Here is a 27,009-nt window from a genome sequence, read left to right as displayed (position 1 = left end):
TTCCATGTGGGGTATATACAACAGACGCACATATGTATCGTGTCTGTGGATATTGGCACAAATGTACACACAGTCATGAACACACACATAAAGACACTTGCATTCATCCCATGTTAGTATGCCCATTAAGAGAATGCCCGAGTTCTTTCAGCATCTGCTTCCTCTATTCCCTGGAATCTCCCTTTTGAGACTACTGATGTCCTATTAGCTGATTATTTCTCTGTTGGCAAATCCTTTTTTTTTTATGAAAACTGTTGCACACATTGCCCAGTATTTTAAAATTTTGTCCACTAGTCCTCCCATGGTCTTATTCTAATATTTATCACAATGGTTACTTCTACACCAGAAAAATCTAAAGGATTATACATTTTTATTCATCTGCATTTGTCTACTAGGTCCATTTCTTAAAATTTCCTTCCTGTTCACTTTTATTTACCAAGATCCTGGAATTAAACAGTAGAGTTTTCTGGTCTGCCAACTCACCCTTCCCAAGCCATACAAAAGGTGCCTTAACATAATTTCTCAGCATAGCACATTCTGATTTCATAAATACTGAACCCGAGGTTATCCTATGCAGGGGGCAAAAGGAGGAGGTGGTCCTAAAACGGCAGATCTATTTCAGTGCCTACACAGCCTGATAATTAGACCACCGGGAAAAGACAGAGAAAAGAAATCACAAAATCATGCAATGGGATATCAATGGGTCACCAATGCGGCTTTTGGAGGTGAAGTCCACACCGTCTAAGCAGCAGAGGTAATCAGAGATAATCCTCCCTTCTTGTTGCCCGATCCCGAGTTCCCTGCTGTTTTAATTAAATTATTTTGGAGTCTGCTATTTCTGTCTTACTCCATTCCCCAAACTGTCACAGAAGTACTGCAGCTTGACTATCACACAGCTGCCAAATTTCACTCCAGAGACAGCAGTATTTCAGCGACAAGCAAAGGATGCTCCCTCTGTGACATCTGAACACCAGCTTAAGGGGTTAAGCATCTGCAATGGGGTTATCTTTGTGCAGGAAAGGAGAGTTTTATTTTGTTTTATCATCACCACTGGAGGAGCAAGTCCACCTGAGCATGAGGGAGGACGCAAACCAAAAACACTTTATGCATCCACTCAAATGCACAGAGAGAGTATGAACAGTGACTGGACTTTCATATGTTCTTTTCTACAGGGATTTCAAAGGCTTAAAACATCAAGGATGTCAGATGATGATCATGTTTAGAAGCAAAAGAAGCCCCAGAGAGTAACCCACTCATATTACAGATTCAAAACTTGGAGGCACAGAGTAAGTGAGTACTTGTTCAAAGCCCTCCTGATCCCCAAACCATTCCACTTGAACTTGGGTTCAGCCACAGACAACTCAGGGGATCACATCTCTGTAAGGGGGATCAATTACAGCCCCAGCTTCTGGGTTTCTTATTTTATTTGGTTATATTATTTTGTTTTAGATATTCAAGAAAATCTCTACCAGAAAAAAAAACACAAAAAACAGAGCGTCCCAAACAAGATGAACCTGAAAAGACCCACACCATTCTAATTATAATGGCAAACATTCAGGACAAAGAGAGAATCTAAAAGGCTGCAAGAGAGAGACAGAAAGTTACGTACAAGAGATCTCACATTAGATTATCAAATGATTTCTCAACAGAAACACATCAGGACAGAAAGGAATGGACAGAAATTTACAAAGTGATGCAAAGCAAGGGACTGAATCTAAGAATACTCTATCCAGCAAGGCTATCATTCAAAATTGAAGGGGAAATAAGGAGCTTCACAGACAAAAAAAGGCTAAGGGAGTTTATCACTACAAGTAGTAATGCAAGAAATGCTAAAGAGGCTGGTATAAAAAGAAGAAATGAAAAGGGAAGAAGGCACAAAAAATAAAAATGGCTACAAACAAGTACCTATCAATAATAACTTTATACATAAACAGACTAAATGCTCCAATCAGAAGACATCCAGTGGATGAATGGATAAAATAAAAATAAAAAAAGACCTATATTATGCTGTCTACAAGAGACCCACCTCAGAAAAAGGGACTCACGGAGACTGAAAGTAAAGAGATGGAAAAAAATATCTTTCAGGCAAATGGAAATGAAAAAAAAAAAAAAAAAGCTGGGGTAGCAATACTTACATCTGACAAAATAGACCTCAAAGTGAAGGCCATAACAAGAGATAAGGAAAGCCACTTCATAATACTAAAGGAATCGATACAACAAGAGGATATAACCCTGGTAAACATATATGTACCCAATGCAGGAGCACCCAAACACATAAAAAAAACTCCTGGAAGATATAAAGGGAGAGATCGACAACAATACAATCATAGTAGGGGACTTTAATACCCCACTGATATCACTGGATAAACCCTCTAGACAAAAAAATCAGCAAAGAAACACCAATCCTAAATGACTCACTAGATCAGATGAACTTAATTGACATCTTCAGAACATTTCACCCAAAGCCATGGAATATACGTTCTTCTCCAACTGCACATGGGATATTTTCAAAGATAGACCACATATTGGGTCACAGGCAAAGTCTTTCCAAATTCAAGGAGATTGAAATCATATTAAGCATCATTAAGCATCTTCTCAGACCACAATGACATAATATTAGAAATAAACTGCAATAAAAATAATTCAAGCACTTGGAAGCTGAATAGCATGCTATTAAACAATGATTGGGTTACTAAAGAGAACAAAGAAGAAATTAAAAACATCCTGGAAACAAATGACAATAAAAACACAACAATCCAAAATCTATGGGACACAGTGAAAGCAGTCCTGACAGGGAAATTTATAGCTCTACAGGCCTACCTCAAAAAATAAGAAAAAAATGGTAATAAATGATCTAACTCTACAACTTAAAGGATTAGAAAGAGAACAACAAGAAAAGCCCAGCGTGAGCAGAAGGAAGGAGATAATAAAGATCAGAGCAGAAATAAATGACATAGAGACCAAAATAATAATACAAAAGATCAATGAAACCAAGAGATGATTCTTTGAAAGGATAAACAAGATTGATGAACCTCTAGCCAGGCTCACCAAGAAGCAGAGAGAGAGGACCCAAATAAACAAAATGAGAAATGAAAGAGCCGAAATATGAACAGACCCCACAGAAATACAAAGGACTGTTAAAAAATACTGTGAAAAACTCTATTCCAACAAACTAGACAACCTAGAGGAAAAGGACATACTCCTAGAAAAATACAACCTTCCAAAACTCAATCAGGAAGAATCTAAAAATCTCAACAGGCCAATACCTATGGAGGATTTTGAAGCAGTCAGCAAAAAGCTTCCAGCAAACAAAAGCCTGGAGCCAGATGGCTTCACAGGGGAGTTTTACCAAACATTCCAAGAAGAACTAAAACCTATCTGCCTCAGACTATTCCAAAAAATTCAAGAGGAAGGAAGAGTTCCAAGCTCATTCTATGAAGCCAGCATTACCCTAATACCAAAACCAGATAAAGACAACACAATGAAAGAGAATTACAGGCCAATATTCCTCATGAACATAGATGCCAAAATCCTCAACAAAATTCTAGCAAATCGGATCCAGCATTACATTAGAAAGATCATACACCATGATCAAGTAGGATTTATCCCGGGGATGCAAGGATGGTACAGTATCTGCAAATCAATAAACGTGATACATCACATACACAAATTGAGAGATAAAAAATCACATAGTCATATCAACCTATGCAGAAAAAGCATTTGACAAAATCCAACACCCTTTCTTGGTAAAAACCCTCAGCAAAATGGGAATAGAGGGATAATACCTCAACATAATAAAAGCCGTAGATGACAAACCTACAGCCAACATCATACTCAATGGGCAAAAACTAAAACCATTTCACTTAAGAACATGAAGGAGACAGGGATGCCCACTTTCACCACTCCTGTTCCACAAAGTACTGGAAGTGCTAGCCATTGCAATTAGACAAGAAGAAGAAATAAAAGGTAGCCAAATGGGAAAAGAAGACACAAAACTGTCATTATTCGCAGATGACATGATACTGTACATAGAAAACCCTAAAGACTCCATCAAAAATTATTAGACTTAATAAATGAATTCGGCAATGTAGCAGGATACAAAATTAATGCCAAGAAATCTATGGCATTTTTATAGACCAATAGTGAACTTATAGAAAGAGAGATTTAAAAAAATCCCATTTGCCATTGCACCAAAAAAAAAATTAAGATATCTAGGAATAAATTTAACTAAGGAGGTAAAAGACCTGTACTCGCAAAACTAAAGAACACTGAAAAAAGAGATATAGGAAGACGTAAACAGATGGAAGAACATACCATGTTCATGGATTGGTAGAATCAACATCATTAAAATGTCCATACTACCCAAAACAATCTATAGATTCAATGCAATTCCCATTAAAATACCAATGGCATATTTCATATTCCAAAAATTCATCTGGAATAAAAAAAGACCCCTAATAGCTGCAACAATCCTGAAAAAGAAGAACAAAGTAGGAGGGATCTCAATACCAGATATCAAGCTATATTTCAAAGCCACTGTTCTCAAAACTACCTGGTACTGGCACAAGAACAGACATATAGACCAATGGAATAGAATAGGGAACCCAGAAATCAACCCAAACCACTATGCTCAATTAATATTTGACAAAGGAGGCAAGAACATACAATGGAGTCAAGACAGTCTCTTCAATAAATGGTGTTGGGAAAATTGGACAGATACATGCAAAAAATGAAACTAGACCACCAATTTATACCATACACAAAAATAAACTCAAAATGGATAAAGAACATAAACGTAAGACAGGAAACCATAAAAATATTAGAAAAATCCACAGGCAGCAAAATCTCAGACATATGTCAAAGCAATATCTTCACCGATAGAGCTCCTAGAGCAATGGAAACTAAAGAGAAAATAAACAAATGGGACTACATCAAAATAAAAAGCTTCTGTACAACAAAGGAAACCATCAACAAAACAACAAGAAAGCCCACTGCATGGGAGAACATATTTGCTAATGTTATCACCGATAAGGGTTTAATCTCCAACATTTACAGGGAACTCATAAAACTTAACAAAAAGAAGATAAACAAACTAATTTTAAAAAGGGACAATGGACCTAAATAGATACTTTTCGAAAGAGGACATAAGGAAGGCCAAGAGACATATGAAAACATGCTCAACGTCACTAATTATCCGAGAGATGCAAATCAAATGAGGTACCATCTCACACCTATCAGAATGGCTATCATCAACAAGTCAACAAATGACAAGTGCTGGCAAGGATGTGGAGAAAAAGAAATCCTCGTGCACTGCTTGGTGAGAATGCAGACTGGTACAACCACTATGGAAAGTAGTCTGGCGATTCCTCAAAAAGTTAAAAATAGAGCTACCATACCACCCAAATATTCCACTCCTGGTTATATACCCGGAAAAACTCGAAATAATTTATAGGCAAAGATATATGCACCCCTGTGTTCACTGTAGCATTATTCACAGTGGCCAAGAGTTGGAAACAGCCAAATTGCCCTACGATAGAGGACTGGATAAAGAAGATGTGGTGTATATATACACAGCGGAGTACTACACAGCCATAAGAAAGAATGTAGAGTCATTTACAACAACATGGATGGACCTTGAGAACATTATGCGAAGTGAAATAAGTCAAACAGAGAAAGCTAAGAACAATATGATTTAACTCATATGTGGAATATAAAACTCAAACTTATGTACACAAACAGTAGTGTGGTGGTTGCCAGAGGGAGGGGGGTGGAGGAAGAAAGGGGTCCTAATAGGAGGTGACAGGAGAAGGTTTGACTTTGGGTATGTGGGCACATGGTCCTATATACAGATTTTGTAAATTAGTAATCCACACATGTAACCTATATGTTCATGTTAACTAATGTCACCCCAATAAAATTAAAAAAAAACAAAAACAGAGATGTAGTGGCAGCAGCAAATACTTATCAAGCATTAACGATGTGCCAGGACAGACAATGTTCTAAAGGGATATATGTATATCATCTCCACAGGGACCTGTTATCCTCACTGTAAAGGCAAAAAAAGAAAAAAGAAAAAGAGGGATGGAGAAGAAATAATATTTCTGAAGAGAAAACAGGAGAAACAGAATATAACAGCCAGGTCATAGAAACTATCTTCCCAAATTTTACTGAAACATTTAGTGAAAACTTAAACACCAGGGTTATGTTTCTCATTTTGTCTAAAGAGATGCTCCTTCTTGGCATATAGGGGCATGAGCCTGTTGTTTCTCTCTAACTCAAATAAAAGACTATATTACTCCCCAAAAGTTTTGTATATTATTTAGATCTTAGAATGATGATGATTCTTTCAGTAACAAATGAACAACCAGTGATTTACTATTTGAACACCGGTGAGATGAAAGGCGCTAATGATACATTAGGGGGGTCTTGCGTCGGGGTGGGGATGGCCAAGAAACTAAATGCTCTTCATGTGTCCTTCCACCTCTAATTAGTACAACATCAAAAGCTTTAACACCTAACATTCTAGAATTCAGGAAGCATATTTAAGTGCTCCATCTCACTTGATAAACTCTAAGAAAAAAACAGTCATTTGAAAAGTACCGCAAAATACCGACACTATGATATTTCCACTCCTAGTGGGTGCTCACGCTTTGAATGGCGCAGTGCGCCAACCCCCGGAGCAGCCTTCCTGCATTAGAGGGGAGGGAGGCTGTGGCATCCTGCTGGAGGGTCTCAAGGAAAGACACATGGGAGGCTTCGGTATACATCTCCTTGTGTATTTTACTCATGCAGAGGACATAAGGTTCTCCCTTATTTCAGGAAAGGTAAAGTAAGTATGTGAAAGTTTGCGCACTGACACGATAAATCATATGATTTATCAGACTTTCAAAGAACAAAATGCTTTATACAGAATTCTGGTAAATTACTTTAGAAACGAATATACACCAGAATAGGTTTGAAAAGCTATGCCTACATCTAAAATGCTATGTACTCTTGAATCTTTGTCTCTGCCTTTTTCATTCTGCCATGGAAAACATCATGTAGTGCCTCGTAATGACACTTTCCTCCAAACTGGCTAAAACTATAGAAGCTACCTTCAGATTGAAGGTACTGGAGTGGAAAAGGAAAGAACATGTTTGGGCTGAAAGGTAGTATTTGAGGAGATCTCTATTTTAAATACTTAATGAGTATCAATAGGGTTTTCTTCACCATGGAAATGTACACTGCAGATCCCAGAATGCAAAGTGTGTGTGTGGTTGGATGGGTTGGGGAAAAGCATATAGCAGAGGGTTAAACCCCAAGAGAGAGCAGGTGAGCAGGGAGGGACAAAATAAAGAACAAGGAAATGATTATAAATCCAAAGCCAAAAATGTAGCCTTCACCAAACCCATGTTGAAGGCTGAAGAAAATAAAAGAAACGTCTGAATGAGTTTATTATTTAAAAAACCCCTAAAAGCACCCAAATGGGTACAGGATGGAAAAAAGAGCAATCCTACTAACAAGCTGGGTGAAAGGCACCAAATCCTAAAAAGGCCAAGATGTGACAACTAGGCAGACTATTTTGATCTGGAATTTAAAACTGTTTAAAGTTAACTAAATAATGTTACTTATGTCTGTACACAGGAGGCAGAATTAATTACATAATTAACCTCTTTAACGGGAACGATGGCGGACCAGGTAAGAAATGGGTCATAGCCCTAACTGGATAGAGCGCTGACTCACTGGATACAGCGTTGGCCTGCGGACTCAAGGGTCCCAGGTTCGATTCTGGTCAAGGGCATGTGCCTTGGTTGCGGGCACATCCCCCGTAGGGAGTGTGCAGGAGGCAGCTGATAGATGTTTCTCTCTCATGGATGTTTCTAACTCTCTATCCCTCTCCCTTTCTCTCTGTAAAAAATAAAATATATATATATATATAAAAAGAAATGGAACGTAGTGAGTCAAAGTTGGAATAAGATCAGTGCACTCTGGTGGAGCCACCACTCCAATCCTTCCTGTGGGTGGGGGTTGAAAAAGAAAGTAGCACCATATATCATGAGCCACGCACTCTAACATGTTTATGTAGTCATAGAGTACAACGTATTCATGTCACAATTTCTTAAAATATGGACTGTCAATAGCATCCTTAGCTTAGATGACTTAAACTGAGAGATCAATAGCTGTATAATTTTTACTGGCTCTGACAATTGTGCATTCAAGCAAAGTTTTATAGTGGCCTTCTTGCCTCACCTTTATTTCCCTACGTCGTTCCGCTATCAATAGTCACAACCTCGCCCTGGCTAGTCTCTGGCTTTTCTGCCTTCTGCCTTCCAGATTCACAGGTCTTTCCGCATTGGTGTCTCCAGCTTCTCATTTCAGATGCACTTTCCCCTCCTTTTAGGATGGTCCTGTTCAGCTCCCCTGATCCCCACACCAGGCTATGATGCTGTCAAATCTACCTCCCTTAGAAATGGAAGCTCCACCAGGACAGGCCTCACGTCCGTCTTGTCCCATTGAATGTCTCGGATGTTGAGAACTGTACCAGTACATAGTAGCTCTCAATAGGGGTATTTGCCTAATAAATAAATGATGACTGACTGAATCAGATTAGCATTTAAAGACACTGTCTCAGTTTCTTACAATTCAAAAGCTTGCTTCCCCACTATACTGGCAAAGTGTTAGGCATCCTGAAGACCCTATAGGACTCATGTATTGAGTTTTCAAAACTGATGTGGCCTGATCTTGCAGAGAGATTTCCTACACCATTGCAACAAGTGGTTTGGTGACGGAGACCACCGAACACTGCTGGACCACAGGCCCAAGGCCACAGCTCAGTGAAATATGCTGAAATACCCCCCCTCTTCGGCCTCCCTGGAGAACTTCGTCCTGATAAGCCCTTGCTAGTCAACACGTCCGCATTTCTGCACACCAGCAGCGATTCACAGCGAGAGAACCATTTCTTCCTCTCTGTTTGGATCCCTATTGATTCTGTAGTTGAGGAGGAATCTAAGTGCTTTCCAAATACCAAATGTTCCATATGGTAGTGCAATTGCCATTCTCACTCCCGCAACATTGCGCCTGTCTACCTACACTCACGAGGCACCTCGCTGGAGTTTGGCAGAACATCATGAACTCCTTTTCTGACCTATATTTGCTGATACATTTGTTGCTGTCCCTCCCTTTACAAAATTATTAATTTTGTTGAAACAACATATATATTGGACAAATACAAGTTTTATTTGCTTATTCATCCTCGTAATCATTTGGAGGAGAATATTTATGACCCGTTAAAGAGGAATTCTTAAGCTAAACTGTCCTAATAAGGAATTCAGATGTTCCTCTTTTACTGAAAAATACAAAGCTGCTCAAATGAACATGTGGGCCAAAACAATGCAGCATCGGCACACACACAAGTCCCAGAGTGTCTAGTGAACATTAGCTGAAGCCAGACAAGTCATCTACTGTTTGTCTTCTTAACACCAAGTAATTCTTTGACCCTTATTCCTTCCACTGTTCAAGCTTATGATGCAGCTAAAGGTCAAGGGACTTACAACTCCACAGTTTTCCCCTTTCTGTAAGATAAAGCATGTTTCCTAAGAGCGGGGGTCTCCCATTCTATTTTCTCTTTCACGTATTTAGTGAAAGGAAGCTCATGCAGTTATGGGGCCGGGGGTGAGCCTACCACAGTTTTTAATCCACTCATCTGCTGATGGGCACTTAGGCTGTTTCCAAATCTTATAAATTGTGCTCCTATGAACACAGGAGTGTATATATCCTTTCTAATTGGTATTTCTGATTTCTTGGGATATATTCCTAGAAGTAGGATCACTGGGTCAAATAGGAGTTCCATTTTTAACTTTCTGAGGAAACTCCATACTGTTTTCCACAGTGGCTGCACCAGTCTGCATTCCCACCAGCAGCACACGAGGGTTCCTTTTTACATCTACACAATGGAATACTACACTGCTGTAAAAAAGAAGAAACTCTTATCATTTGCAACAGCATGGAAGGACCTGGAGAGCATTACGCCAAGCGAAATAAGACAGTTGGAAAAAGATAAATATCACATGATCTCACTCATTTGTGGAATATAATGAGCAACATAAACTGATGAACAAAAATAGAGCCAGTCACAGAAGCATCGAACAGACCATCCAACCTCAGAGGGAATGGGGGTGGGGTAAGAGATCATCCAAAGGACATGTATGCATGCATATCAACATAACCCATGGACAAGGACAGGAGGGGGTGAGGGCATGTGCTGGGGGGTGGGAATAGCCAGGGAAAGGTCAATGGTGGGGAGGGGAAAGGAGACTTATGTAATACTTTAAACAATAAAAAATTTAAATGTAAAAAAAAAATTAAAAAGAAAAAAACGATGAGCCTGGTAGGGCAGCTCACATATGGAGCCAGACAGTTAGACTCGGCAGGCGTAGCTCAAAGAGGCCCAAAGCTTGCCTGAGCCCAGGTGCTGGCCGCACCTCAGCAGCAAGGCAGCCGGGGTTGTGCTCAGGTTCTGCTCGCACGCGAGGGCTGTAACCAGGGGCCCACTGGCCGGATGGCAGGACACCTCTGTGACCACTGGGTCTCTGACTTGCCGCCTTTGGTCCGGCCGTTTATCCAGGACTGGGATTACTTCATTTATCAAAATTGAAGGCATTAGGAAAGATTCTAAAAAATACTTTTTAACTGAGATTATACTACAGTCAGGGTCATACTTCGTTTTTGTTTGTTTTTGTTTGGTTGCTTCTGCCATGACCCTTTTCTCATATCATTAGATATTCTTTCAAAATAGGATTTATAATGATTGTCAGTATTTCACATATATTTGCCACACCCTATGAAATGGGTACTATTGTTATCTAAATTTGATAAACTTAGACATCGAGAGGGAAAGTTAACATGCTGGGCATCACATCTCAAAAAAGAGCAGGGCTGGAATTTGAGCGCAGGAAGTCTGGAGCCTGGCATCTTCCCACTGTGGTCCACAGCCTCTGCTCAATACGGTGCTGCCACAGTTATATCTAATCATGCTCCCAGCGAGGGACAGATACGTGTCTGTAGTGTGTGTGTGATGTGTGTGTACACACATATGTACATATAGAGATATATACACATATGTGTATGTATATACACACCCACATACATATATTTTAACTAATGAGCATACAACTTCAGATCTATGTTTAATACAGGCTGTTTATGAAATACCTTTTTATTTTTGTTATAGAAAGAAAAACTATGTTTTCCAGTGAAAAAGTATCGCTCTCCAGTGATCTCGTGGTCATCCAAAAATACTTGGCTATAAAAGGAGAAAAACTTAAAATTTCCTAGGACCCTTCCATACCTTCTTGACTTAGTATTATTTCTCAAATGTCAAAAACTGGTAATGTACACATGCCACTACCTACAGCAGGAAGGTTCTTAAAAACAGTATGATTTATTAATAAATGCCCTCCCCCGAAAACCATGGGGATCCCATGTCTCATATTCAATTGGCAATGACTTTTTTTTGTTTTCAAAATTCTTAGTACTGATAAAATTGTATGGCATAGGTACTCTCATACACTGCCTCTGGAAATAGAAACTGATATGACTTTATTGGAAAGGAATTTAGCAGCAAGTAGCAAAAGTATTAAAACTGAAAAACTCAAATTCAGCAAGTTACTGCTAAGGAATTATCTTAAGGAAGCCATGAATACTGGCAATTAATACCCTATATAATAAACGGGTAATATGCAAATAGACCAAATGGCAGAACAACTGAACAACCAATCAAAGTGTAATATGCTAATGATATGCTAAGGCTGCTCAACCACTCACTATGATGTGCACTGACTACCAGGAGGCAGACAGTCAACTGGTTAACCAGTCGCTTTGACGTGCACTGATCACCAGGGGGCAGAGGCTCCGACTGGTAGGTTAGCTTGCTGCTGATGGGCCAGACACACCCTGGAGCCCTCCCACGGTCTCTCCCCGGCCCGATCGTGCACTGGTGGGTCCCTCAGCCTGGCCTGGGGGGATGTTGGAGAGCTGGTTTCAGCCCGATCCCATAGGCCACTCCCCTTGGGAGGGCGACAGATGCAGGGCTCATGGCTGGTGAGCGCTGCAGTGCAAGCCTCTGCCAATCGGGACTGATTGGGCACGAGCCCGAGGCAGGCACAGTGGGGCCAGGATGAGCGGGAGCAGCAGGTAGGAGCTGCAGGTGCCATTGGACTGCAGGTTTCAGCCCGATCCCTGAATGCCACCCAGAGGGACACCACCCATGCACCAGGCCTCTAGTAAAGCTATCAGAGCATTCTTGGTAACATAAGAGCAAAAAAAAAAAAAATAGAAGCAAATTAAATGTCCAACTAGAGAGGATCAATTAAATGTATTGTAGGATATGCATTCAATGGTATGCTATATAATCATTAAAAATATTGTTGCAGATAAATATGTTGTTATGAAAATATGTTCATTATTACCTTAAGAGGAATAAAAATGTTAGATGAAAGGTGTTAGAATATTTTATACTGGTCCCTACTACCATCTGATGGTAGTTTCTCTAGCTAAATTTATAAACACCATCATCCAAATCATCCCTTTCTTATCAATGTCTTGCCATCCACCTTAATCAGTGATTTCAATTTACACAGAACTTATTTTCTTTCCCATAGCAAGGATTCCCTTTTTATAAAAGAGACAAAGAATAAAGAGATGGAGAATATGTGAATCTAGAGATTATGTTTATGTTGTGTGTTGGTGTGTTTGTGTGTGTGTCTATGTATATGTAGGAGAATATATATATATATATATATATATATATATATACACATATACATATACATATACATATACATATATATATATCCCACTATTTTGGGGACTTGACAATTAAATGATCATTATTTTTAATTCAAGATTTTGGAGATATTTACCTGTACCATGTGCTTTCATCACAATGAAGAAACGTAAGTAGTCGGCTCCTTCCCAGCAGATCTTTTCACATGAATTTTGCTTGAGTAGAAAGGGTGGCAGTAGAAAACTCAGTGTAAAATGCCTAGACCTGTAAGTACAAAAACAATATTCCCACTGAGTGAGGCAGCTTGCTGTGACCTTCATTCACATTAACTGGTCAGAGAAAAAAGAAACACATGTGCATAATCTCTCTCTCTCTCTCTCTTTCTCTCTCTCTCTCTCTCTCTCTCTCTCTCTCTCTCTCTCTCTCTCACACACACACACACACTCACACACACACTCTCTCTCTCTCACACACACACCCACACACACATACACACACACACACACTCACTCACTCACCTCTCCTGGGATGACAGGCTTCCCATCCTACCTTTTGACCTTAGGGCATCACCAACAAATTAAGCCTGTTTCTTCCCCTCCTTCCCTGCCTAATGATTCCCAAACTTCAGAGGAATAAAAAATAGTTCTCCTCCAGAAAATTTCAGGAACATCACTGAATATGATGCTATGATTCCTATTAATCCCAAAGTTAAACAAACTCAATACATGTATTTACTATAATAGCTTGACTTTCACTTTCAAAACTGTAGGTGCCTCTGCTGGTGACTCAGGTCAAGCATGGTATCACTGACATCCAAGGTCATCCCTAACATTTATTGAACACTAACTTTGTTCTTGGCACTTTGTTAATTCTTCACACCCATCACCCCCACCCCATCACACTATTATTGACCAAAAAGCAGAGTCATTGCTGCACTTGACACTCAGCACTTTGGTCTCCTAGGCCCCATTGCTGAGCCAATATTATTCATGGAGGCCATGCTCATAATTCCAGATTCCAGTACTATACCACCTCTCCAAAACTGATCTTGCTATCAACACTCTTGTACTTATTATTACAAAAAAAAAGTTAAACATCAAATCAACATCATCTTATTTTCCCCAGAGTTTATATGCCCCCTAAGTCTTAGCATTGCTCTTTTGGGATGTGACCATCCTTTGATTTTAATTCCCAAGCCATATTGAAATCAACATGTTCATATTACAATTAAGGGTAGCTTTATAGTTATTTTAGTAAATTAAAAGTACCAACTAATCCCAAATCTGGGTACCAACACACTAAGGAAAAACCTAAAATCCAAGTCCTGCCTAACTGGCTAAATTTTATTAGGAAGAAGGCAGTTAAAATCAAGAGCCATATGGAAATCCCTTATTTAAGATACTTAAATAAAGAGAGGAATTTCTATACATTATAATATATCTGTGGTGTAAAAAAAATACTTGTTTACCTATTTACAATTCTTCATACTATGTACAGGTCTTAGAATCACTGCAACACAAAATAGATATGAGCACATCGAAGTTATTAATGGGTCACATATTGATTTTCCTTTTGTATACCTGCATATATGTAGGTATGTGTGTACACTGTTCTGATTATGCCTCTGTGCTTTTGAGCATGCCACACCCTTTGATTAGCATAGTTTCCCACTGAGCTCAGATTCCTACCCTAGCCCCCAGGCCCAGTGCAGTCCAGCCTTCATGCTCTTTTCCAGCCTGCACTCCAGCTTCTCTACCTTACTTTTAAGCCTTTAAAAGCACCTTGTTCTCCCTAGTCCTCACTGCTGAGACCTCTTCCCAAATAATCCACCTTCTTCATCAAATGACCTTGTATCATTTTCTCCTCTGCTCTCAGCTCAGTCCTGTTCTCAGGGAGCCTTTCCCGACCTCCTTAGCCAGGTCACTATCTTCCTGATACTTCTATAGAATCATTTTCCTATATTATACTGGCCACTTTCGAGGTTTTACATTTTTTTATAGATTCATTGATTGATCCTTGTTTCTGCCACTAATTAGTAAACTCTACGAAGGCAGAACATGTGTGCTCTTGTCTACCCTTTTATCCTCAATAGTCAACACAATGCTTGGCACATTATCGGCACTCAATAAAAATCTGCTGAGTGAATAAATGAGGGAGAGAGGGATGGAAGAACAACCCGTATCATAATTAGTGTTTGTTGAATTAATCTGCTGATGGCTTTTCAACACAGAGGATAAGGTCTGCATTCCTTTGAACAGCATGCAAGGCTCCTGGACCTGACCCCAGACAGCTATGCCGCTCCTCCACCTTCACTTGACCCTCAGCACCTTGGAATCCCTGTAGCTCCCTGACCAACCCTGCCTGGCTCCCACTCATCTCCACACTTTGGTCTATTCTGCTCCCGCTGCAAAGCACCTCTTCAAACTCAGACTCATTCTTCAAGTCTCAGTGAGGGCTGCTCTTCTGTGAAGACCTCTCAACTACCTTCTGGGAAGCTGAGGCCCTCTTTTCCCACTTTTCTACAACACCCTCTGCTAGAAAACCAATTATCATATTTTCTTGTACTTGTGCTTTAAGCAAGTCCATCTTTCCCAATGCATCGTAAGTCTCTTAAAGGTAAAGGAGGGGTATTGCCTCATCACACTATCCTCAGAGTTAGCACATCAGCCTAGAACAGTGGTCGGCAAACTGCGGCTTGGCTCGCGAGCCGCGGTTTACCGCTCTGTTGACTAATGAGTTTGCCAACCACTGACCTAGACTCTCGATTCCAATAATTACAGGCTGTTGTTGTTCCTTGTGATTAAGCCCCTATCCAGTGGTCGGCAAACTCATTAGTCAACAGAGCGGCAAACAGCGGCCTAGAACATAAATGGTCAACAAATAAATATTTGTTGAATGAAAGTATACATTTCAAATGTGCAAAACTCCACAGTTGACTATTTAAAATATATTAATATAGTACGTTTAATTATTATTAAATGGTACAACGCATAACAGTTATAAATTAATCTGTAAAATGGGGATAACACCTACCTCACAGAATAGTTGGGAAAATTAAATATTATACCAGTAAAATGTTTAGCACAGAGACCAGCACACTAGAAGAACCTAGAAATAGTAACTGTATAACCATCACTGTCAATATTACCATTAGGACAACCATGTTGAATTTATAATTCATGCTTCAAATTTAACAGTTTTATTTGACAATGCCTCTTCCTACTACCAGTAAAACATTAATTAGCATTAGCATCTCTGTAAAGCCATAAAAATGGCTGAAGAGGCACTCAGCAAACCAAGGATAAAAGTGAGTCTTACTCACTATAATCTATAATAATAAAACTGTAATATGCTAATTAGAGCAAACATCCTCCTAAACATCCTTCTGGACTAAGCCAGGGCTGCAAGCCACCATGGCTGCGAGGGAGGGATCCAGGCAGCCGCCCGTGGCTGCGAAGGCCTACTCTTGCAAGAATTTCGTGCATCTGGCCTCTAGTATATGTATAAAGGCACAAAGCATCAACACAGAAGATATATTGCAGTTCAGAAATTATCTATAAAATCCAAATGATAGAAACACCAAATATTATCATTCAAATGCCATAAATATTTAGCTTAAAGAATTAGGAATGGCCGAAACCGGTTTGGCTCAGTGGATAGAGCATCAGCCTGTGGACTGAAAGGTCCCGGGTTTGATTCCGGTCAAGGGCATGTACCTTGGTTGCAGGCACATCCCCAGTAGGAGGTGTGCAGGAGGCAGCTGATCAATGTTTCTCTCTCATCGATGTTTCTAACTCTTTCTCTCTCTCCCTTCCTCTCTGTAAAAAATCAATAAAATATATTTTAAAAAAAGAATTAGGAATGTTTATTGCAAATTATTTCTTTTGCTAATAAAACAAGATAGATATACATTTCTTTTAATTACTGGACAGAGAAATATAACTTCTACTAGTATAAATAAATATTATGTTTTAGCTTAATTAATATGCCAGAAAGTGTATGAATTAAGAGCAAACACATTATCTATTAAGTGCTATTCTGATTTAAATTTGTTGAAATTTAATGTAATAGACTTATGCAAAGAGGGGAAAAGAGGCAAGACAATTCTGCAACAATATATTTTAAAATAATGTCAGAATGAATTGTTTACAAATGCTACCAGTGCACAGTTGAGCAGAATGAACTGGTAGTAATTTATTCTACAAAGAAACTTATTAGTCCTATGATGCCCTTTTTTTGACATACTGGCCAAATTTAAATAATGACTACAAAGGTATTTCATATACTGTGTGCTACTGAAATATAAGGTACTATCATTACTTCATTTGAGATTTCTATTAATAATTCATCTTTATCTCTCTGATAAGTGATAAAACCCAAAGCAAGTCAGATTTCTAATTGGAGCTTAACCATTTTCTGAGAAGTATTAGAGCTACAGAGGGAAAATATTATAAAAATGCTAAATTCTTAACTTCTAATTGTTTTACCACTAGAATGTTATACTACTTTTAAACTGAATTACAATTCTATTCATTGGCCACAACCATTGACCAGTTTATTGCAAATATATTGTTCTCTGCAATGTAATTAAGATGCAAAGGTAGGACAAATTTAGCCCCAAAAGTCTTAATTTACTTAGATAATTTTGATCTGAATTTACTATTGATCTCATTATCGTATGCTTGTAGGAAAAAAATCTGGTGAAACCTTACGAATATAAGGCAAAATTCCTCTTTATTTATGCTGACGCCTATATCTGAAATCCTTCCTTTAAGATGCAGCTCAGATGTCATTTCCTCTGTAACAGGCTCCCACATACATAGCCTTTGTCCTGCTGTGCAATGATGTTTCCCTCTCTAGATTCTGAGCTCCTGAGAGTACTGACCAGGTCTCTGCATATTTTTTATAACAACCTATACAGTTCTTTTCACATAAACATTCTCACTAAATACTGGTTCAACGTGTCAATGAATATGTACACTTCGATGCTCTTAAGACTAAAAACGCTACTAATTATGATCTAAAGTTAAAGGTTAAAGTAAAAAAAAAAATCCATTTTTAGTGAAATGAAACTCTTAGCATTTTCACTTCCAGATGCATCAGCATTACATAAAAGATGTTGAAACTGTTTCAGAGAAGAGACATGCTGCACATTTTCCTGTCTGAGAATTAGTCTGAAAAATACCAGCTACACAGGGGCCTCAGGGTGTTCCCATGACAAACATTCGGTTAGGTATTGATTCCACACACTTATTTAATGGAAATCGAGACCAAGCCTCTGCCTCCACAACACCAGCACATCACGATTTTATTCAGCTGCTTAAGACGAAGCTGATGAGTCCCAGGAGAGGTGCGCCCGCCTCCCCAGTACTGGCCAGCACTTCAGTGATGAACCTCCGCGGCAGAGGACCTCAGCCCTCGGAGAAACACACACCAGCGCCAGACAGCACTTCCCCCTTTTATTGTAACTCTTATTCCCACATGGACCACTTTCTCACGTCTCCGCTTTTCATTTTTCAAAACCAAACCTTTAGCCTGTGACAACTTGCCTGGCTGAGTAACATATTACATCACCATCCACATGCCAAATCCTACCTCACTCGAAAGGCCAGAAAAGAACAGTGGGCAGCAAAACAAGTTTCTCATCGTAACCTATCCAGGCTGATCTTCCACGTCCGAAACTATTAGTCACTGTTGGGACAATAAACATGGATTTTCCAAGCGGTCACCAAGCCTTTTTTTCAGGGTTCTCTTTCCTCCAGGCCCCGTGGTTTTCTAGGCATTCAGGAGGAAGAGGGATACAGAGGGCTCCTGTGTCTTCTCTCTCATTCCATTTAGCAACTGTCAGCCTCACCCTGTATCCTCAGCCACCCAAAGGACTCCAGGGAGTTCCTGTCAGACCACACCTTCTGACCACTCCTGTGTGATGTCAAGATATGGGGGACTATGAAACGGGACTATGTCATGAAATAGGTAGAATGTGGGAGCAACAAGGGAAAATTCTGGCTTATATTATCACCTTAAAATATTTGTGACTTTAGAAGGTAGTGTACAACATGATGACTATACTATGGTAAACACTGCTCTCTGGTATATATATAGAAGTTGCTAAGAGTGTAAATCCTAAGAGTTCTCATTACAAGAAAAAAATATGTTTTTCTTTCTTTTTTTCTTTTTTGCATCTCCAGGAGATGATGGATGTTAACTAAACTTACTATGGTAATCATTTCATGACATATGTAAGTCAAATCATTATGCTGTATATCCTAAACTTACACAGTGCTGTATGACACTTATATCGCAATAAAACTGGAAAAAAATCTAAATCCAAAAATATATATTTGTATTATGCAAAATTTGAAACATACAAAAGGATGCATACAACATATATAATATATATGATCTACGAAGCATAACAATAAAATGAACACCCATAAACTGGCCATCCTATTTAATATATTAAATAGGCCTCCAATTCTTCCTTCCCTCACTGCTTGCCTTTCAGACACAGGCCCTACTTGTTGGGGTTCACCAGTAAGAAAGAGACCAGAATGGAGAAAGTGTGAAAACGTGATCAGGATAATTTAAAATTCAGCTAGTGGTTACTACTACTGATAAATGCCTATGCAGAAGAAAGTCAAAACTGTTAACAATATTAGCCAAAACTGATTGTATTAAGGACTTTTGCCCTAGTCTCAGTGCATGTCAGTTAAAGAAAAATAAGACTAATTCCTCTCCTAATACACTGCAGTGTCTGCTATGGGTTCTCCTGTACTAGCTCATGGTATTCTTTGCCCCTCTCTAATTTGCAAATTAAACGAGTGTGAGAACCTAGCTCTGGCCAGGGAGCTCAGTTGGTTAGAGTGTCATCTGGATATGGGAAGGTTGTGGGTTCGATCTCACTCAGGGCACATACAATGCATACATGGTGCAACAAATCTCTCTCTTCCTTCCTCCCTCTCTCCCTCTCTTTCCCCTCTCTCTATGAAATCAACTAAAAAGCTAATATGCAAATTGTCCCCTCGACCAGGAGTTCGACCAGCAGGCAGGCCAGCCAACCGCCCATGTCCCCTCCCCCTGGCCAGGCTGGCTGGACCCCACCCATGCACGGATTCATGCACCAGTTCTCTAATACACACACACACACACACACACACACACACACACACACACACTGAGTGGCCAGATTATTATGCGTTTAGAGATCATAATAATTTGGCCACTCAGTGTATATATAGTACCTGGCACTGGGTGACCATATATATATGATGGGGCGGGGGGGGGGGGGGGAGGTTGTGAATGTGTCTGTAACCTCAGATGATGCTCCAAATTACAAATTAGCTTTCAAAGTCAGCAAAAGTATTAAAATCATATTTTAAAGAATCCCTTTGCAACACTAATTGTATTAAAACGTAGTCATTTGCCATAACTACAAAAAAGCTTGTATTTAAAATGCCTTTGTATTCTGATGTCATATTAAATGTGTGTGGCTTTTTATTCAACAACTAGATTATCTTTTCAGAATTCTGTACTTCATTGTGTTTCAAGAGGGACTAGTAAGTCCTCCCCCTATTCCTTTAAACTCCTATGGGAAGTGAGGTCAGGTCCTCCTACCAGGTGGATGCTGCATGAAATACTACAGCGGCACAAAGGCCAGCCCTTTCCCAAGGCAAAACAGGGATGAGGACAAATCTTCAGCCAGGGCTATGCTCTCCAGGGTCAGGGCACAGAGTACGGAAATGCTAAACATTCATTATAAGATCTTGCAAAGGAGCTGTTTCAACAGGCTGGACCACCCACCCAGGGTACATTATCAGCTCCTCCTCTCTTGCCTTAGCTGCCACAAGGCCCGCCTTCCCGCCCCAAGACTGGCTGTCCGGCAGGCTCTGGCCACACCTCCAGGGCGCAGAGGAGGAGGGACCACTGGCTGCTGCTCTAACCCCCCTCCTCCTACCACAGGGGCTTCCCAGCACCCACTGGGGAGCGCCACCGATCTGGGACAGGAGCCCGCAGTGGCTCAGCTCCATGGCCGCCTGCCAGAAGCTGCGCTCCTACTCCTTTCTACAAGAGGCATGGTGAGCAAATTAGAGGTTATAAACACCTCTGGTGGAAGAAGGAGAATTCCTTTGGGCTTTGTAAAGGAACTTCATCAGCAGCAACTGTCTCCAAGGTATAGGGCAGGTGTGCTCACTCACCCAGGCCCCTCAGCCCTGCTGGGCGTATGTGGAAAGCACCTTTGAAAGCTGGTCACCATTATGGCAGCCATGCAGGAAAATGTTTTTCTGAAAAGAATGCCTCTCATGTTCGAGGACATTGCTGGCCCCTGATAAGTAGCATAAAGCTATTTTCAATGGAAGGGACAGCATATTCATGAATGTAGTGCTGGCAAATCCACTGGAAGTGAAATATCTGGGCTTCTAACATGAGCTAAAGTTTTATTAGGAAATCAGGAAAGCACACACCTCTGGCCAGCGACAGCCAAGAAAAGCAGCTGGGTTCTAATTGGTGTGGAAAATTGAAGCCATTTTCCAGCAATCTAGAATTAAGTAAAAGCGGCAAAGCCCACAAAGAAGAATGATAGTTTGATGCGTGTTCGGTAGTTCCTCCCACCTTGCAGGAGCTGGTTGCCAATATGGTATGCTTTTAAGATAACAACCCTCCAACAACTCACTGATACCTGAAACTCCATAATTAGTTTTACCTTTGGTTTAAAGACTCTCTCTTTAAATATCAGAATAAGTATGCTACCTTGGAAGTGGAATATCCAGATATCCAAAAAAAGGAAGAAAGAAAAAAAAAAAAGACACACACACACACACACACACACACACACACACACACGGAAAGAGAACAGGTTTTGAATCTAAGCTGAATATTAATCCCAGCACCAGCCATCTCCATAACTTTGGGGATGTTATTCACTGGCTTGACTCCTCAACTCATCAGCTGGGGAATGAGACACATACCTGTCTCAGAAGGTGGGTGCAAAGCTAAGTTCAATTATGTATATAAAACTATGTGGCACCCAGACGACACACATGGTAGATGTCCCAACGCTGGCTTTCCTCTCCCTTTTTTTAGAGCAGGTCATGCTAAGGGAGCAGGCGAGGACAACAGTAAGAATGGCTGGCTTCCTGGTGTGGAAACAGTAAGGTCAGCAAAGGTGGGGATGGGGGCGGGTAGGAGAAAAGGGCACCTGGAGCCTGGTGACAGAATCTGTCTCACCAATGTGGTGAGCTCATCTCTGCTCCAGGGCACACGGTTGCTGCAGGCTGACATTTATTTGTAATGTTGACTGGCTAGCAAGACTGAGATCTTAGAAACCGGCCTGCACCAAATAGACAGGGGAGATGAAAAGTTGGGGTACATCTGAACAGTGGTACTACAGAGTCACAGCAAGGGAGTGGGAGCAGGTGAAGCTGTGACCCGGTGGCAGGCAGGCAAGCCAGCAGAAGACGCCAAGTGCAGCTTCTACCTTGCTGAAGCCCAGTGATGCCTTCAGAGCTCACGGACCCATAGTCCAGGTGAGTGGATGTGAACACCGTCCCACTGACTTACCAAGGACTGTGCCACACCAAAGTTGTAGCTAAAGATGGTTTTCCTTGCCTTGCATCAGCACCTCCATACTCAGGGATCATCCCCCATCTCATCCTGGAGAGCCAGTCATCACCATCTTCCAAAGCAGGGGTGGGGAACCTTTTTTTCTGCCAAGGGCCATTTGAATATTTCTAACATCATTTGCAGGCCATACACAACTATCACCTTAAAAACTAGCTTGCTCTATTTGGTCAAACAGGTAATTAACTCACCCCTAAAGACTTGGCAGGGCCAGACCAAATGATTTCGCAGGCATTATATGGCCTGCAGGTCAGACATTCCCCACCCCTATTCCAAAGCCTCGCACCACACATCTCACCAACTGCTCAGGTGAATGGACCAATCAGGAAGGGCTAAAAATGGTAGGAGGGGAAGGGCTCTAGACCAGGCTGGTTCGGAAATGTATTTTTAGGCCGAGACTTTCAGAATCCAAAGGCCACTACACAGGAGATAAACCCTCCAAATATTTCCTTCTATAACTGTTGGCCATAAAAAACATGCTTAACCTGAATGGATAGGAAGGAGAGAGGTATTTTTAATAATAAGCAGTAACAATAAGCAGTGACATTACTTAGAAACATTATCTGAAATACATTTTAAAATTCCAGTTGACCTTTTTCTGGTATACTTTTGAGTCATTTCCTCCTTCCTTCCTATCATGAGCTGTGTGCACAAAGAATGCAGCACATTTTAATATTAGTCTGAGCAAAACCACAATGAAAGGTAAGTAAAAGCATCATACAATGCTCCCCAAAGCCAAAGGGATTGATTTCAGAGTGTACACATCAGTTATTATATTCCATCAGTACAGATAATTAAAAGTTGCCCACATAGTAATATTAAACAGCAGGCACAACTTTTGAAAATTTCTCCTTGGTTATTAGCTATGCAAAAACCGACTGAATGTTCAATGCTAATCAAATTCATGTCTTCTTAAGAGCAGTGTATAATAAATGGGTCACCTAAAAGGAATGCTCTGAACAGAATGCTTCACTATTGTCTGATTATTCTAAATTTAAAACTTCAACAAAGGAAAGGATTATTCTTCTTGAGGTTCAAAATTCACGAGGACTTGGTAATGAAATTCCTTTAGGAGAGCAAATAAAAAAATTGCTACCTACAAGCTGCCAGTATTTTATGTGTGTATAGTGTTTCTAAATCAAAGTCATCATTCACTCAGCAACAAATGTTTGTTTGAATAAATGAATGAAAGAGAAGGCCTCGAAATACTTTACAAGTTTAATTACCTATGCGTTATGAATCAGGCAGCAACTTTAATCATCCCCAAGTGCACAGGCTGAGATGAGCTAAATGTCAGCTCTCACCAGGCCAACCAAAGCCAGTCCTGGAAACTGAAGTCATGTCCTTTAATTCTTAGAAAATGACCCAGCTGTGAGGCCTGTTGCTTAGCTGCCTTGCTGCAAACTCACAATTTGGAATGCACGTTATCTAGGCCAGGTGAGGTAAGATTAAGGAAGCATAACAAAGCCAGGTTTGTTCCTGAAATTATACAGGTAGTCCAAAAAAAAAGAAAGAAAAGAAAAAAAAACACATCAAAATGTAAACACTGAAAATGAGATTATTAATATTAATATTAATGTCTTCACTCTAATGAGGCACATAGAGCAAATTACTCAGTGTTAGAATTGACACTGTACCAAGAGTAAGAAGAAAAAAGTGCCTGCAGGAGACTGGATGAGAGGTGGAGCCCAAGGCTCCCCAGGGGGCTTTGAGTTGATTCTTCCAGCAACACTGCTAACACCCACCTTTTCCATTCTGATCTTCTAACAGGATGCAATCCCAGGACCGGACAGACACTGAAAAATGTTTCAATGACAGAGGGGAAATACAACTAGAATTTTTGCAAGTGGAATCTATTTTGCAAGCAGAAAATTCTCATGCACTTCCGAGTGCAGGTTCTTAAAACATAAATTTTAAGTTTTCAAAATCCATGCCAAGGGAATTAATATCACCCCACACTAAGCTGCCCTTTTGTGAGCTAAGCCTAAACAAAAGCACCTGCCCCAACATCTATTTTTCTGATCCCAGAGGAAGATTGAAGCAGAGCTGTCCTGACCCACACTGTAAGTAGGTAAAGTCTGTCTACAAAATCCTTTCTCTTTCGTCCCCTAGAGGTGCCTTCCCTTAAGGCTCCAGGGGTTTCTGCTCTGTAATTCTTTTCCACCTCTGCCCTGTCAACATTAACAACAGTGAAACATTACATCGTTTCAGTATGAATATACTTCAGTCTTTGTTTTGCCCCCTAAACAATATTTGTGCTTTAAAGCTTTTTTTTTAACACATATTTTTATTGATTTTAGAGAAGAAGGGAGAGGGATAGAGAAATAGAAACATCAATGATGAGAAAGAATCATTGATCAGCTGCCTCCTGCACATCCCCTACTGGGGATCGAGCCTCCAACCCGAGCATGTACCCTTGACCGGAATCGAACCTGGGACCCTTCAGTCTGCAGGCTGACGCTTTATCCACTGAGCCAAACCAGCTAGGGCTGTGCTTTAAACCTTTTCATTTTTAACTGAGGAAATCAAAAGCTTTACTTGCCTTTAAATTCCAATATCAGCCAGCCAACATTCTGAATTGAGAGACAGGTCAAGGTAACTCCCCTAAATCTTAAAAGTTTATTTTGCTTCATCTTAAGGCCTGCCATAAAGATGTAAATATGCTGAAACCACAAGCTGGGTTCATATTCCTCTGTGACCAAACTCTGAGCCTTAGTTATGCATTTGTAAAGTAGGAATTCCTATAATATCATGTAACATAATATAACAATAATTATGAGATAATAAATATGAAGCTGCTGGCAAATATAAAGCCTACATTACCTCAGACAGAACACAATGGTTCTAGAGCAGGTTAAGTGCAGCTCAGGTTGACCCAGCCAGATAGGCTCAAGTTGCCTAGAATCACTGGGAACTGGAAGAGCCTGGTTCTTATCAGTTTCTAGCAGCTCATGGCCTCAGGCCATAGCACCAGGCGCCCCCTAAAGGCAGAACTGAGGTTAGTCCTTTTCCCAGTTACCTTTCTCCTTTTCCTGCCTGAGAGCATCTAAGTCCTACCCAGGCCTCTCCTCCACTAATGCCCAATTACCATGCAGCGCAACATCAGTTATGGAAGTTACCTTTTTATGATAACAGTAAATTCTGTTTTATATGTTCAGGCTTCCTATTTTGTGATATATGTTAACTGTAGAGTTTGGGAACCAGAATGGACATTAGGCAGATCCCTTACTCTCTTTCATTTCACAGATGTAGTAAGAGACTTAGAGAGGGCATGGCTTTCCTGAGGCCATAAGAGAACTAGTTTAGGGGAGAGCTGAGGATATTAACAGGCTGCTTGTGATCCCCGTACTGCTCCTAGGATGTCCTTAACATACTGTGTGCTAAGACGAGGCCACAGGGATGCAAACCCTTCTCCCACAAGTTGCAAAACCATTTGCTCACCATTCAGAAATATTCGAGGACCAGAGAAACAGGTATGGTACTCGGAGAAAGGGTAAGCTCGGGGATAGAGATGCTGGGGCTCTAGATTAAGCAACTTTAGGGTGATATGATCTTTAGAAAAACTTACAGACTCCCTGTAAGGAAGTCAATAGGAGAGTCCATGCAATACAGTAAAAAAAAAATTGTAGGTTATTCAGTCAGAGACCCACGAATGACCCTCAAAACGTACTAGTTATGTGGCCCTAAGACAGTTTAGAGAAACTTCCCAAGTCTATATTCCCTTAACCATGAAATGGGTATGATGATGATACTAATTCAAAAAGCTGTGGGATTCGGCGAAATTATACAATAACACCTAGCACAGCACATATACTTAATCAATATTCAATCAATATTTCTTTACTACAGAATTCTTGTGTAGTGCCACTAAGAAATCCTCACCTTTAAACATATGTGGTGGGTACTTGGATGGTAAAAGGTATTTCCAAGGCCAGGGTTTTGTTATTTCATAGATAACCTTGGGAAGCATGTTCCAAAGTGTCAGTATTATATTTGGGTATAATTTGAAAATAGAATGTCAGTGTCTAGAGTGGGAAATCTAAGGAACAATTGTAACAGACAAGTCTGTTTCTGTCTGACATTTCAAACACACGAAAATGTATCTGTCTGCCTCAGGCAACCACGGTCAGTTGTTAGGAAACACCTCTGGATTTACATCAAAATGTGTTCATAGAAAACAAAGATACCATAGGTCAAGGGTATGCCCAAAGCATTCCTCTCTGATCCTTGATGATAGCTTCTTGCTTATTTTTCACATCCAAAAACATATCTAAGAAAACGATCACAGATCCTAATGTGGCCGACCACAGGAATGCAGTTCACAACACATCCTTTCAGGCGACCACGAGCCGGTGTGCAACACCCCAGGCTGCAGAGGAGGAAGCTGTCCAGGCTGCAGACACATGCCCCTCCACCTGTGGTGAGTCAACAGGACTGTGCATATGTCTTCTCATCACGAACCCTCCCCATATAACTCCATCAGCAAATGTGAGACCAGAGTCTGGAAGGGAAAGAAGTCAGTGTGTGTCTTATGCTATAAACGGATCTCCAGCTGAAACTGCTCGGTGCACATTTCAGTAGGAGCCGCTGACTCCGCTGTAGCCTGAGCATTCGCCCAGGCCTGTTCC

The 27,009-nt window shown here is 40.4% G+C and overlaps 1 protein-coding gene across 3 annotated transcripts in view; it reads right to left on the bottom strand.

Annotated features, from left to right (window-relative positions):
• The window catches only part of ATXN1 (ataxin 1), a 408,090-nt gene that overhangs the window by 234,323 nt on the left and 146,758 nt on the right, over positions 1-27,009 (bottom strand). For 2 of the 3 annotated variants that reach the window (XM_054721445.1, XM_028152384.2), the window contains exon 4: positions 12,900-13,027. The exons of the other annotated variant lie outside the window; for it this stretch is intronic. The gene's annotated coding sequence lies outside the window, so the exon portion shown is untranslated. The remainder of the gene's footprint in view (positions 1-12,899; positions 13,028-27,009) is intronic. 3 annotated transcript variants of the gene reach the window in all.

Source organism: Eptesicus fuscus, chromosome 9, assembly GCF_027574615.1.
Source record: "Eptesicus fuscus isolate TK198812 chromosome 9, DD_ASM_mEF_20220401, whole genome shotgun sequence".
NCBI classification, from domain to species: Eukaryota; Metazoa; Chordata; class Mammalia; order Chiroptera; family Vespertilionidae; genus Eptesicus; species Eptesicus fuscus.
The sequence above is the reverse complement of the archived record's forward strand: the minus strand, read 5'-3'. Positions and strand labels throughout refer to the sequence as shown.